We start from the raw sequence: 14169 nt of genomic DNA, 5'->3' as shown, positions 1-14169 counted from the left end.
CTACAATCCATGGGGTTGCAAGAGTTGGAAACGACTTAGCAACTAAATCACCACTACTAGTGAGGTCCAAAATTTTACATTTATGTAACCTGTAGCTCACTTACTCAGGCAGAAATGTCTCATTAAGACAGAATTTGTTAAGGAGTGCTGTGTACTGTATTTACTTTCTCTATGCTCAGGAATCTTGAGGGACTCTTCAACTTCAGCCTCTAGGATAGAACAATATGATTAAAGGTGAATATTATATTATTTGATTTCATAAACATTTAAAACAAACACATTTGATAATCAAAAAAAAAAAAAATAGAACTAGTCTCACTTACAATAATACAGCAGAAGAATAAGAGGAAGATAGAAGACAATAAAAATAACCTGAAACAAATTTGGTGATTATTATTGTAGTTTTTTCCTATGTATATATTTCCATAAATTTAAGTCAGTGGGTTTATATCCTGCATAATGCTTGGAACTTGGCTTATTTTTGCCACTATTTTCCATGATATGACTGTACCATAACTGTAATGCCATATTATTTATTGGGCACATAGACTGCTTACAGATGTGTGTTATCACAGGGAGTGAAAGGTTGAATGTGTACATGTACATCTCTACATTTGAGTACCATCTCCATCAGGATGAGTCCAGGCAATTGGTCTGGTGGATGTGGTTTGGTACCTGTTCACTGTAAAGAACATTACCACATTGTCACTTCGGAAAATTGTCTCAATTTATACGACCATTGAGATTTTTTTCTCACCAGCTGACAACAGGGAGTGCTGTCAGTCACTTCAATTTTTTTGAGAGGCTGATAGGTAAAACACGATAGCTTGATTTGCATTACTGTCTGTTACTGAGTTTTTGTACTGCATCTCTTATGCTTTATTGACCATGTGTATTTGCTTTCATCATTTTTCTTTTGGAGTATTAGCCTTTGTTTATTTATTTATTTTATTTCCTAACTCCACTAACGTAATAACATAGTTCTTTCTTAACTGTTTGAAAGACACCTTTAATAGATTCTTGACTATATTTTTTAACTCATTATTTTTTCTGTTCCTTTCTATTGGTCTATTTTTAATATGCCATAGCATGCTATTTACTCTATCATAATACTACACTTCCAGTTATTCTTTCCTTTGAGTATTTCTCTGTAGTCACATTTCATTTCTAGGTGAATATTAGAATCACTGCTCTATATGCTTACAGATCATGTGTATATAGAGTAAGATCTAATGTCACTTCCTAGCTCCTCCTCACTAAGGAATTAGTGTCAACCCTTAACTGGTGTGATAGGAGTTCTTTGTTAGGCTAAAACTGTCCTGGGCACCCTAGATGGTTATTGTCTTACTCCATTTGGCCAAGATATTTGCTTTTTTAATGTTAATTAAACATACATTATTGCTAAAAAATGCTAGCTATCATCAATCAGAGCCTTTAGCAAGTTGTCATCTTTTTGAAATAGTAACATCAAGGATCACCAATCACAGATGAGAACAACAAATATAATAATAATGAAAATATTTGAAACATTGTGCGAATTGCCAAAATGTGACAGAGAGCCAGAAAGTGAGAAATGCTGCTGGAAATATGATGCTAGTAGACTTTGTTAAATAGCACGACCAACTCAATGAACATGAATTTGAGCAAACTCTGGAAGATAGTGGACAGAGGAGCCTGGCGTGCTATAGTTCATGTGTGTGATAGTTGCTCAGTCATGTTGACTCATTGCAACCCCTGGACTATAGCCCACCAGGCTCCAGTCCAAGGGATTCTCCAGGCAAGAATACTGGAGTGGGTAGCCATTTCCTTCTCTGGGGGATCTTCCTGACCCAGGGATTGAACCTGGGTCTCCTGCATTCCAGGCAGATTCTTTAGCATCTGAGCCACCAGACAAAATATCAGACATGACTTAGCAACTGAACAACAACAGCAACAAAAAGACTTGCTCAATGCAGAGCTTCCATTTGTAAAAACCACAATATCTGTGAAGTACAATAAAGCAGAATGCAATAAAATGAGGTGCATTTTTACATGGTCCCTAGCCTCAGAAATCTTTGCAAAATCCACAGTGAACTATGATGTCACCAAGTTGCAAGATATTTCCTATTTTAAGTCTCCTATGTGAAGTGAGTGAAAGTCACTCAGTCATGTCCAACTCTTTGCGACTGTATAGTCCTTGGAATTCTCTAGGCCAAATTACTGGAGTGGGTAGCCTTTCCCTTTTCTAGGGGATCTTCCCAACCCAGGGATCGAACCCAGGTCTCCCGCATTGCAGGCAGATTCTTTACCAGTTGAGCCACAAGGGAAGCCCCAAAGGGAAGTCTCCTATGACTAATCACAAATAAAGTCTTTGTTTGCATATTGTTTAACATCCAACTTTAACAGGTCAGTGGTCTTAAAAAATCATAAATGAAAGACTATTTCTCTCTTCAAAATGTCTACAAATTAGCTGGTCTCCTCAGATATTTAACAGTGTTAAGAAGCAATGGTCCGAAGCAATGTCTGCATACATGTGTTGATATGCAGACCATTATCAGTGAGTCCACCTGAGCAAACAAAACTTGTCCCAAAGCAATGAATAGTATCATCTTCCAAAAGTCCTAAGGTATTTTGTTGAATGAATTTACAGAAGTTACCATTTCTACATAGAAGTACTATTGTCCAAAGATTATTTATTGTTCTAACCTAGATGATTGCCTCCCCAATCCTTTCTAAGATAAACACTCTTCCACTGTAGCCTGCCCCACTCCTCCAGCCTCTATTTAATACCTCACAGAGTCTGGCAAAGCATGAGAGCTCAGTGCACTTTAGTTAAAAAATAAACAGATGGATAATGAATGCCTCTGCCCATTCTAGTTTGTTCCATGGATGGGCCAAATAGATTCTGGCTGTTAAGACATTAGACCTAAGTTCAGAAGGCTGAGTCTGTAGATACCTTTAGTGCTAAAGTTATGGGGCCAGCAAAGAGTGGGAACCAGGGTGGAGCTCTGGCCTAGGAGCCTCACGCAAGCCAGCGTTGGCAGAGTGGTTGTGGGAGTCAAAGTCTAACTTGTAGAGAAGCCAAGCAGTAAAAAGGAGCAAAGAAAATACATATTCAAGGGAACAAAGAAAGAGGAAGAAAGAGACAGAGAAAATGAGAAGTCCCACGCATGTGAGGTTTATCTTTCTCTGACTTTATTTACCTTGTATGACAATCTCTCACTCTATCCATGTTGCTGCAAATGGCATTATTTCATCTTTTTTTATGGCTGAGTAGTATTCCAATTCTGTATTTTTGTACTGCATCTTCTTTATCCATTCATCCCTGAACATTTAGGTTGCTTCCATGTCTTAGCCATTGTACATAGTGCTGCAGTTAATGTTGGGGTACATGTATCTTTTCAAATTATGGTTTCCTCTGTATATAAGCCCCAGAGTCAGATTGCAGGATACAAATGAATTTATATACAGATCAGAAATAGATCTACAGACATAGAATACAAATTCATGGTTACCAAGGAGCAGGGATAAATTAAGAGTTTGGGATTAGCATATACACAACTCTGTGAAACAGATAAACAGGAACCTACTGTATACCACAGGAAACTATATTCAAATCTTGTAATAATTGTAATGGAAAAGAATCTGAAAAAGATATACATCTGAATCACGTTGCTGAACTCCTGAAACTAACAAAACACTGTAAGTCAGCTGTGCTTCCATTTAGAAAGAGAAAGTGATAGGGAGGGGGTGGTGGGTGGGAGAAGGGAGGTTAGTGACCTGTAATGAAAAGGAAGGACATTCTGGAGAGGCCTGGAAAAGACCCCCCAGAGGCCGCAGCCACATGGGAGGCAGAGGGGTAGAGCTGGGGAGTGGCTGCCACCGCTGCCCTGATCTCGGTGCTTCCTGCAAGTAGAGTTCTGTGTTCCTCCCAAAGGGAGATGGAGAGGTGGAGAAAAGGACAGAAAACGTGGAAGCCTGGGGGATAAGTTGAAATCCCTATGGGCTCTGGCAGTGCCTCTCACAGCTGCCTCCACAATGACCTGGGGTCCTCGCCTCAGGAAAGAGCTTCCTCCCTTGTCCCAAGATGAAGCTTTCCATGTGTGTCTTTGTGCTGAAAGAACTGGATTAAAAATTCCAGGCTCTTGTTTGATCTGACCTTCCTGTTTTATCTCTATGGAGAACTGAAATTCCACTTCAATGGGATTTTCAAAAGACCACGAAGTACAGAATGTCTGGTTGTATTTAGAAATAAGCTAGGTCATTTATTTGAGTAAGAGCAGATAAAAGGAGCAGAACCTGTGACGATGAGCCTGTATTGGTAACACGCATGGGCTGAGTGAAGCTGGTGACTCTTACGGACTCAGGTTTGTTTCTTGCCCCTGAAAAATCAATGAGAGAGACAGAGAGATTGATATAAAGAAGTTGCCTTTAATCAGAATGCTGGGGAGAGGGCAGACTCATGTCCCCCCAAAACCAACTGTAAAGATTCTGCTTGACCATGAAAGTTCTTAAAGGGAAAAACGGGATAATCTTGGTGAATCACTGGGATAAGAAGTCAGGGTCCTTGCCATCCCTCCCTGTGGGCAGGCTTGCCACCTTGTGATCTTTCTTTAGTTGCTCTCTGGTTTACAGTTTATTTCTCAAGATTACTGAAGGGGAAGCTGGAGAAGCGATCTGGTCATCTGCTAATTACTTATTCTTCATTTCTACGTCTTTCATCTATGGAACAGATTGGGCAAGATTCGTGTGATTAATATTTGAAAAAGGTGCTTAAGACTGAGATAAGTAGAGGACTGAGGTTCCTGGTGTGAGGTTAGTGAGGAGACAAAAGGGAGTGCCTGCAGAGAACTCTTTTGGCAAAGAGTTCTTTCCTACCAGAAGCTGCTTATGCTGCCTTATCTATTTTATCTGATTTTATCATCTAAATTTTAATTAAGGAAAAAACCTTTCTAAACTTAGAACTCAATCTAGTAGAATTTAGAGTCAGAAGCAAAACAATTACTGGTTATTCCTGCAGTTAATAGGTGATTTTAAATCTATAATGATTTGATATGATGTTGCTAAGAATTATCTGTAAGATTTCATAAAATATTATGAATAAATAACAACATACTGAAATATCCATTTACATGTATGGCAAGTATTATGAAATCTCTTTCATTCAATGTGTATGTAAGAGCCTTTTTGATTAGACATTCTTTTCTTGGTTATATTAAAATTTGTTCTGTTTTATGAAGTGCCTATTTCCATTTTATTCTATTATTGTAATGTGTTTAGGGTAAATAGGACTATCAACTATAAAGCTCACTACAGTTATGTGGAGAAAGTCTATTTTTAGTATGAGCTATGCATTCCATTTCAGACAGTGCCTTTTCTTGAGTGATGGTTAACAGCAAAAAACAAGTGTTAGACATACTTTTCAGCCTTTTTTGTTATTTCTTCGGTGGCATATAGCCATTGTCTAGATTAGTCTTATCATATTTTAGTTAAATTAAACAAGATTATTCCCACCATTGTTTTATTTATTCTAATGCTATTTAAGAATGTATTATTTTTCTTAGACATAATTTTATTTGCTGATTTTAATCCTTTGGACTTGTTACCATGGAAAACAACCAAACGACTCCAAAGCATTGTTCAGTGTTGCTGAAATATATAAGCAGAAAATGCCAATGTGGCTAACATTTCTGGATGATGTCATAGCCCTGTGATATTCTCTTCAATTCCTTACTCTCTTTACTCCCATTTGATCTTGACTTTCAACTTCTGTGCCTAATGTCTCATTAGCCTGTAGCATGAGGAGCCGATGGCATGAGAGGGAGGAAGTAAGGGAGAATTCTTGGTGATATTTTCATAAGGAATCTTGTGTGAAATGTGAAGTTTCTTTTTTAACAAGCATAGAATCTCAGAGCTTGAAAGCACTTCAAGAAGGCAGAGTTGACCTAATTCATGCCTGTGCTCAAAAATGGTTTTTTAAAATTTCTGTGCAAGATTCCAGTTAAATACTGAACCAAACTTCTGAGAATGTGTTCAGTTTTGAAGAAATCTCAGAAAAGACATGCTTCCCTGGGGTTCAGATGGTTAAAAAATCCGTCTGCAATGTGGGAGACCTGGGTTCAATCCTGGGTTGGGAAGATCCCTGGGAGGAGGGCATGGCAACCCACTGCAGTATTCTTGCCTGGAGAATCCCATGGACAGAGGAGTCTGGCGGGCTACAGTCCATGAGGTCGCTAAGAGTCAGACATGACTGAGCGACTAAGCACACACATAGAAAAGAGACATAACGACCTAAGTGTTATGATGACTTATTTAGCTTGAGTGGCCATATGATTTTTATTAAAGGAATAGCATTGAGTTGATGTGACATAAAACCTGTCATGAAAGAAAATCAACTCGAGGGATTAAAAAAAAAATACCATTACTTATTTAAGGCTCTGCTTTACCAAAATTTGAAGGAAGAAAAATTAAATGGACTTCACACTTGTGAAACACAACTGTTGCTACCTCATTTATTGACCAAATGGAGCTCTCTGCCTTCTTGGCATTTCTTGTGGGGGGTGCGGGGGGGCGGGCGACAAAAAGAGGCTAGCAAATGCTGGCAATGATGCTGGTAAAAGATATCCTATTAATAGGAATTGTAACTATTGATTTCATTCAGCTTCAAATTCCTTATCTTCTCATCCCACTTTATTTTGTTTCTCCATTTGTTTATTAGGAACTAAGCAATTTTTTTTCCCATGAGCTATTCTACTTACACCTTTGCAGTACAGTTCCTTACCTGGCAAGAATCTTCCGTTTTCAGAAACATCCTAAAAATACAGTTCTGCCAAAATGAAGTAGAATTTTCTTTAAGCACTTTGAAACCTATCTCATTTAAATATTCTATATATTTTTAGAATGGATGAACATATGATATATTCTGATTACTTGATTTTTAAGTTCATTAGTGATATGGATTTTTCAAATAACCACTTGTCAGTTATATAAAGACAAAAATCTAGCCATAATTTTCATATCTCATATAATTTATGATACAAATTTATGAGACATATCTCATGTATTGGAAAGCATCCAGAGTGAGCTTATATACATTTTCTTTCCAGTTTTACTGAGATAGAATTGATGTACAGTATCATGCAAGTTTAAGGTATACAGCATAATGTACTTACATCATGAAATAATGATCACAGTAAATTTAGTAAGCTTCCATCCTCTCATATAGACACAAATGTCACTTGAGAACTCTTAGGATTTACTCTCAACATCTTTCATATATAATATTATCATAGTCTTAGTTATATTTATCATGTTTTACCTTATATCCCTTATATTTGTTTATCTTATAACTTAAAGTTTGTATCTTTTGACAATCTTATCTAGTTTCTCCTCCCCTCCTCTCAGCCTACCTCCTGCCTCTGGTAACCACAAATCTGGTTTCTTTTTCTATGAATTTGTTTTTGAGGCATAATTGGCCTAATCCACTATGTTAGTTGCTGGTACATAGCATGAAAGTGGAAGTGAAAGTCGCCCGGTCATGTCCAACTCTTTGAGACCCCATGGACTCTATAGTCCATGGAATTCTCCAGGCTAGAATACTGGAGTGGGTAGTCTTTTCCTTCTCCAGGGGATCTTCCCAACCCAGGGATCGAACCCAGGTCTCCCACGTTGCAGTCGGATTCTTTACCAGCTGAGTCATACAAGGGAAGCCAAGAATACTGGAATGGGTAGCCTATCCCTTCTCCAGCTGATCTTCCCAATCCAGGAATTGAACCAGGGTCTCCTGCATCACAGGCAGATCTTTACCAATTGAGCTATTAGGGAATCCGTGATTTAATATTTCTATATGTTCAAAATAATCACCATGGTAAATCTAGTTACCATCTGTCACCATTCAAAGATGTTATATAGTTATTGGTTATTTTCCCCATACTGTACATTTCATATCTGTGACTCATTTGTTTTATAATTTAAAGTTTATACTTCTCAGTCTCCCTCATCCATGTTTCTCTTGCCCTCAACCTGCTCCTCTCTGGCAACCACCTGCTTGTTCTCTGTATCTATGACTCTGTTTCTATTTGGTTATGTTCATTTGTCTTCTTAGAGTCCACATGTAAGTGATGGCATAGAGTATTTGTCTTTATCTGTCTGATTTATTTCACTTAGCATAATACCCTTATGGTCCATCTGTGTTATCACAAGTGGCATTATTGCATTCTTTCTTACGGCCAAGTTAATATTCCACTGTTATTTGTACACCACACCCTCTTTATCCATTCATCTCCTGATGGGCATTTAGGTTGTTTCCATGTCTTGGCTATTATAAATAATGCTGCAAGGAACATAGGGATACATATGTCCTTTTGAGTTGTTCTTTTCGTAGTCTTTAGATGAATGGATAGGCCATGTGGTAGCTCTATTTTTAATTTTTTGGGAAACCGCCATACTATTTTCCATAGTGGTGTCATTAATTTATATTCCCACCAGCTCTTCACAGGGTTTCCTTTTTCTTTGCGTCCTCATGTTGTCTTTTTGATGATAGCCGTTCTAATAGCTGTCTGCTGGGTTTTGTAAATGTTTGGAATAGAATCTCACCAATGAAGATTTGTACCATAGTGGCTCAGACATAGCTATAGACAGAGTGTAGAGACAAGGAGAATTTGATACTAGCTTAACCCGATGATAATATTGTGGGGATTGTCAGAACTTTTAGCCAAGATTCAAAAAATGGGGTACAATTGCATTTCAAGAATGGAACTCTGCATCAGAGTGTTCTTTGCTTTTCACTATCGATGCATTAACCACACATCTGGAAACACTGAACTCTGCCAAGGGATGGTCACCATGTTCTGGAACCTCCTTAGGTATACACATTTTCCCTGACTCAAGCAGTGGGTTGAGGGCATATGGCCTGATGGCAAAGTGCTGAACTAGAAGAAAACTCAGTTCTAGCTGTAGCTTTATCACTTATGGTGTGATCTTAAGTAAATACCTTAATATCCATGATCTTCAGCATTTGTTGCTGTTGCCACTGATGTGAAAATACTATTTATCCAGCCCAACTAATTTTTGGGGAAAGATGATTCTTACTAACACCTTCCATGTTACAAATGTTATTATTCTGTTCAGTTCAGTCACTCAGTCATGTCCGTCTCTTTGTGACCCCATGGACTGAAGCACACCAGGCCTCCCTGTCCATCACCAACTCCTGGAGTTTAATCAAATTCATGTCCATTGAGTCGGTGATGCCATCCAACCATCTCATCCTCTGTCACCCGCTTCTCCTCCCGCCTTCAATCTTTCCCAGCATCAGGGTCTTTTCCAATGAGTCAGTTCTTTGCATCAGGTGGCCAAAGTATTGGAGTTTCAGCTTCAGCATTAGTCCTTCCAATGAATATTCAGGACAGAGTTTCTTTAGGATGGACTCGTTGGATCTCCTTGCAGTCCAAGGGACTCTCAAGAGTCTTCTCCAACACCACAGTTCAAAAGCATCAATTCTTTGGCACTCAGCTTTCTTTATAGTCCAACTCTCACATCCATACATGACTAGTGGAAAAACCATAGCTTTGACTAGACAGACCTTTGTTGGCAAAGTTATGTCTCTGCTTTTTAACATGCTATCTAGGTTGGTCATCACTTTTCTTCCAAGGAGCAAGCATCTTTTAATTTCATGGCTGCAGTCACCATCAACAGTGATTTTGGAGCCCCACCCCCCAAAAAAATGTCTGTCACTGTTTCCACTGTTTCTCCATCTATTTGCCATGAAGTGATGGGACCAGATGCCATGATCTTATTTTTATGAATGTTGAGTTTTAAGCCAGCTTTTTCACTCTCCTCTTTCACTTTCATCAAGAGGCTCTTTAGTTCTTCTTTGCTTTTTTTCTATCTTTATTACCTGTGCCATTTAGGATAAGTTGTGGGACATACTTCATTTGAACAGCAGGCAGATGACTTTTAGGTGCCTTCTAGCTATTTCATGCAGGTGTACATACATAAAATAATTCCCAGAAAGAGAAGACCAATAACACAGTTGTACCATCAGTTCACGTGCTCCAACCTACCTCCATCACAGACTCTAAACTGTAAATGAAAAGTGTCAAGAGAGATTTCTGAGAAAGTAGTTTCTTTAGAAACAGTGGAAACAGTGGCATACTTTATTTTCTTGGGCTCTAAAATCACTCTGGATGGTGACTGCAGTCATGACATCAAAAGACACTTGCCCCTTGAAAGAAAAGCTATGACAAACCTAGACAGCATATTTAAAAGTAGAGATATTATTTTGCCTACAAAGGTCCATATAGTCAAAGCTATGGTTTTTCCAGTAGTCATGTACAGATGTGAGAATTGGACGATAAAAAAGGCTGAGCACTGAAAAACTGATGCCTTCAAACTGTGGTGTTGGAGAAGACTCTTCTTGAGAGTCCTTTGTATGGCAAGGAGGTCTAACCAGTCAATCCTAAAGGAATTCAACTCTGAATATTCATTGGAAGAACTGATGCTAAAGCTCTAATACTTTGGCCACCTGATGCGAAGAGCCAGCTCATTGGAAGGGGATGACAGAGGATGAGATGGTTGGATGGCATCACCGACTCAATGGACATGAGTTTGAGCAAACTCCGGGAAACAGCGAGGACAGGGAAGCTGACATGCTGCAGTCTGTGGAGTAGCAAACAGTTGGACTTGACTGAGCAACTGAACAACAGCAACACTTTCTTTAGAAAATCATAGAAATTCATAGGAATTCAAAATAAGAAGTGTAAATATTCAGTTATCTCATGGCATATTAAAAGAAAAATCTTAATAGCAAAAAAAAAAAAAAAAAACATTGGCTTATTTACTATTTGAAAATAACCATACTTGATGCTTCAGAGAAATAGCTTGAATAATTTAATAAATTTTATTGAGTTGTACTGTTAAACTGATGGGGATACAAAATGACTGAGGTATATTTTCCCCACTCTCCTCTAGCTTATTACTCCCTTGAAAGTAGTAAGTGAGCAACAAGGCTGATGAAATAAATGCTGTGCTAAATGTATTAAAAACCGTAGATGGAGCATACATTAGGATGTTATTGATGCAGGCTCAGGGAATCAGCAGCAGCTTTGTGAAAGAGGCCTGCAGGTAAACTTGGCCTTGAGAGGGGAGTTGGATTTTGATAAAGAGAAGGTGGGGATTTTAGACAGAAGGAATCGCAGGAGACATAGAAGATGCAGTGAGTCCTGAAATGAAGACAGACTCCACATGCCACTGTAAAGAGTTTACATTTGATTTTATAAATTACGTATTCTTAAATAGTCTGACTTATGGGTGGAAATCTGTAGAATTTGGAGGCCAGAAGCTCTCTCCTGACAACCAGCAGCCTGTAACGGTTTCCACGTAGCTGTGTCATGGATGGTTGACAATCCACAGACCCAAAGCCAACCTAACCGTAACCCTAACCCTTTCCAACCTCCCATCTGCCCGTGTCTGTCACTGACGACATCAGCCACTCAGTCATTCAATCCAGAAATCTGCAAGTTGTCCAGAAGTATTTTCTCCTCGTGTACCCCACTATCCAGTTGATGGGAGGTGCCAGCAGGACAGGGAACCCCAGAAGGAAAGTTTATGTTCTGTTTTTCAAAGTTTATTTTCTATTTTTCCCCCTTTCTCTCTCCCCCTTAAGTGACAGACTTGGGTTTCTATAGTCAGTTTACTTAACCATGCCCACACTTCTGTAAATAGTCTTTTCTTTAATTTCTCAACATTGAAAACTCTTAGGGAAATGTTTTCTTGACAGACGTTGGTATGATCCCTGTTGCCAATCAGATTCTGAACCTTTACCTCAGACTTCCAGGTGGTCCTTCTATGTTCAGACTACATTCTTCACACTACTTTTTGGAAAACTATCTTTTCTAAAAACATGTTATTATGACAGTTTGTATAGTAGGAGAGCATTCCTTAATGACAAACATATAACATGCACATTACGTAAATAACATCTCAGTTTCTAAAAGTGTGCAGGAAAGTGAAAGTGAAAGTGAAGTCGCTCAGTCATGTCTGACTCTTTGCAACCCTGTGGACTGTAGCCCACCAGGCTCCTCAGTCCATGGGATTCTCTGGGCAAGAATACTGGAGTGGGTTGCCATTTAACAGGATAAAAGAAAAAATACCATTGTCCCTGGCATAATTGTGAAATTATTGCAAGTTTCCCTTTTTTAGTCTGTTTTTTTAAAACAATCATTCTTCCCCTGGAGGTTGAAAGAGACCGATCATCTCTCTCTCGTTCTCTTTCTCACCCTGTGTGTGTGTATAATTATGAAGCACACTTGATAAATTTTTTCATGACATGAGAATATTGCTGTCTACTTGTTTGTTTACTTTCTGATCCAGACACTAGAATTGAAAGAAATTCTCCTAAATTTTACTTAGGAAGTTTGAGTTCAATGTGAAAAAAAGGCAATCTAATATTAAGTCTAAAAAGCCATGAGATTATCTTTTACCTGAATAATTAGCCCCTCTGAGAAAGAGGGGCTAGGGATCTTTTCTGATACTCATGAAACTTTCATTTCTTTAATTTTATTTCAAAACCAAATATGTCATTGACAGTGTTCTTTCTTATCAGATAGTTAAATTCACTGCACACCCTTTTCTACCCTCCTCCCAGAGGACAGATTCCTTTGGTTCTCTTCTTATCAGTTGGGAGGCTTTCTGTTGCCTTTGATCAGCTCAATAATAAAAGCTGAAGGTTAGATTTCTTATTGAACTGCTTTACATTTTAATGATTTGGATATTTTTTTCTTCCCCTATGATTATCTGAACTTTTTAATGCTTATCCAGTGTACTTTTCTTTTGCCATTTGATCTGTTTTCAGAAATAAAGTCTCAAGAAACCTAAATTCACAGGCATAGTTAACTTTTGTTCAAAAATATTTCACTGGCCCAGATTGAAACTCCACATTCAATTTTGTTAGAATGGAAGTACTTTTAAAATATTATTTGTGTCCTAAAAGATGAAATTATTTGACCTTTGGAAATATTTGAAGTTTAAATGGCTTTCAAATGTCATTTGACAAATTTGGTATAGTAACCAAATTTAATGTATTCAAGAGAATTTTTGTATAGTTTTTTTCCTCATCTCATTCTATTCCTATTCTTTAATCATTAGCTCCCATTTTGCCAATATTTACAGCTATGAGAGCTGCTCGAGGATATATTTATATAAAATATTTTATTTTTCAAGTAACATATTTATGTATAATATTAATCAAAGATAATACGTAAAGACATGGATCTTCCTTAATTTTATGGCTAAAATAATTTGGTTTAACTTAATGAAAGTGGCTGGAATAAATGTGGCTATCTCAGCTTTTGATAAAGGCAGTTTTATTTTAATAAAACCTCAATGTTCAGATGTAGTATAGCTAATAAACAGATTTTCAACCTAGAATTAGGGCAAGACCCTTTTTATGACCTACTGAAGGAAAATAAATTACACTTTAGAATTTTCCTAGTAGAGAAAGTAAGGATTTTCACAATGAGATTTTAATCATATTAATGAAGACTTCGAAATGCTAATAAAATAGGAAACTTGAGTCTTGTTTCTGTAGCCCAACTGATAAACATTCACTGCTTTGTATCTAAATATTGTTTATCTATATAGAATGAGTATCATTAGGTGTTCAGAATACTTAAGAAACTTGGAGTGTGTCGCAGACAAATTATTCAGGAAATATTCTAAGTAATGTGGCTAATTGTTTTCAATCAAGGTTGATGATACCCTGAAAATTAGTTATTCCCCATCTCTTAGCTTTTAGAATGACTGTTCCCTACCACCAAAGGTATGCTGTCTCTCAATTTTCAGGCATCAAAGTGAAAAATAATACATGGTTCTGAGAAGCAAGTGGTAAAAAAAAAATTATCCAAGAGAGAAAAGAGAGCAGTAGAGTTAAATAAACAGGGGATTAAGTTCATATAACTTGACTACAGGGTAAAGACACAGGAAGACTTACACTTGATACAAAAATGCTACAGCAATAGTTCATGACTATGTAAAACTCCTTCATATTCAAATTTCTTATTCAAATAGAAATTATTGGATAAATAGGACCTGTGGTATTTTTGGCACGCTATGTGATTGATTTCTTTTTTATGTCAAGTTAATTAATTGTTGATATTCAAGAGACACAATTATTGCTCAAGTAAAGAATGCGGT

At 37.6% G+C, this 14169-nt stretch overlaps 1 protein-coding gene across 1 annotated transcript in view; it reads left to right on the top strand.

Moving 5' to 3' along the window:
* The window catches only part of FAM83B (family with sequence similarity 83 member B), a 96470-nt gene that overhangs the window by 62488 nt on the left and 19813 nt on the right, over nt 1-14169 (top strand). The window lies entirely within an intron of this gene.

Source organism: Bos javanicus, chromosome 23 (assembly GCF_032452875.1).
Source record: "Bos javanicus breed banteng chromosome 23, ARS-OSU_banteng_1.0, whole genome shotgun sequence".
In the NCBI taxonomy this organism is placed as follows: Eukaryota; Metazoa; Chordata; class Mammalia; order Artiodactyla; family Bovidae; genus Bos; species Bos javanicus.
Note: the sequence above shows the minus strand (reverse complement) of the source record. Positions and strands in the feature narration are given on the sequence as shown.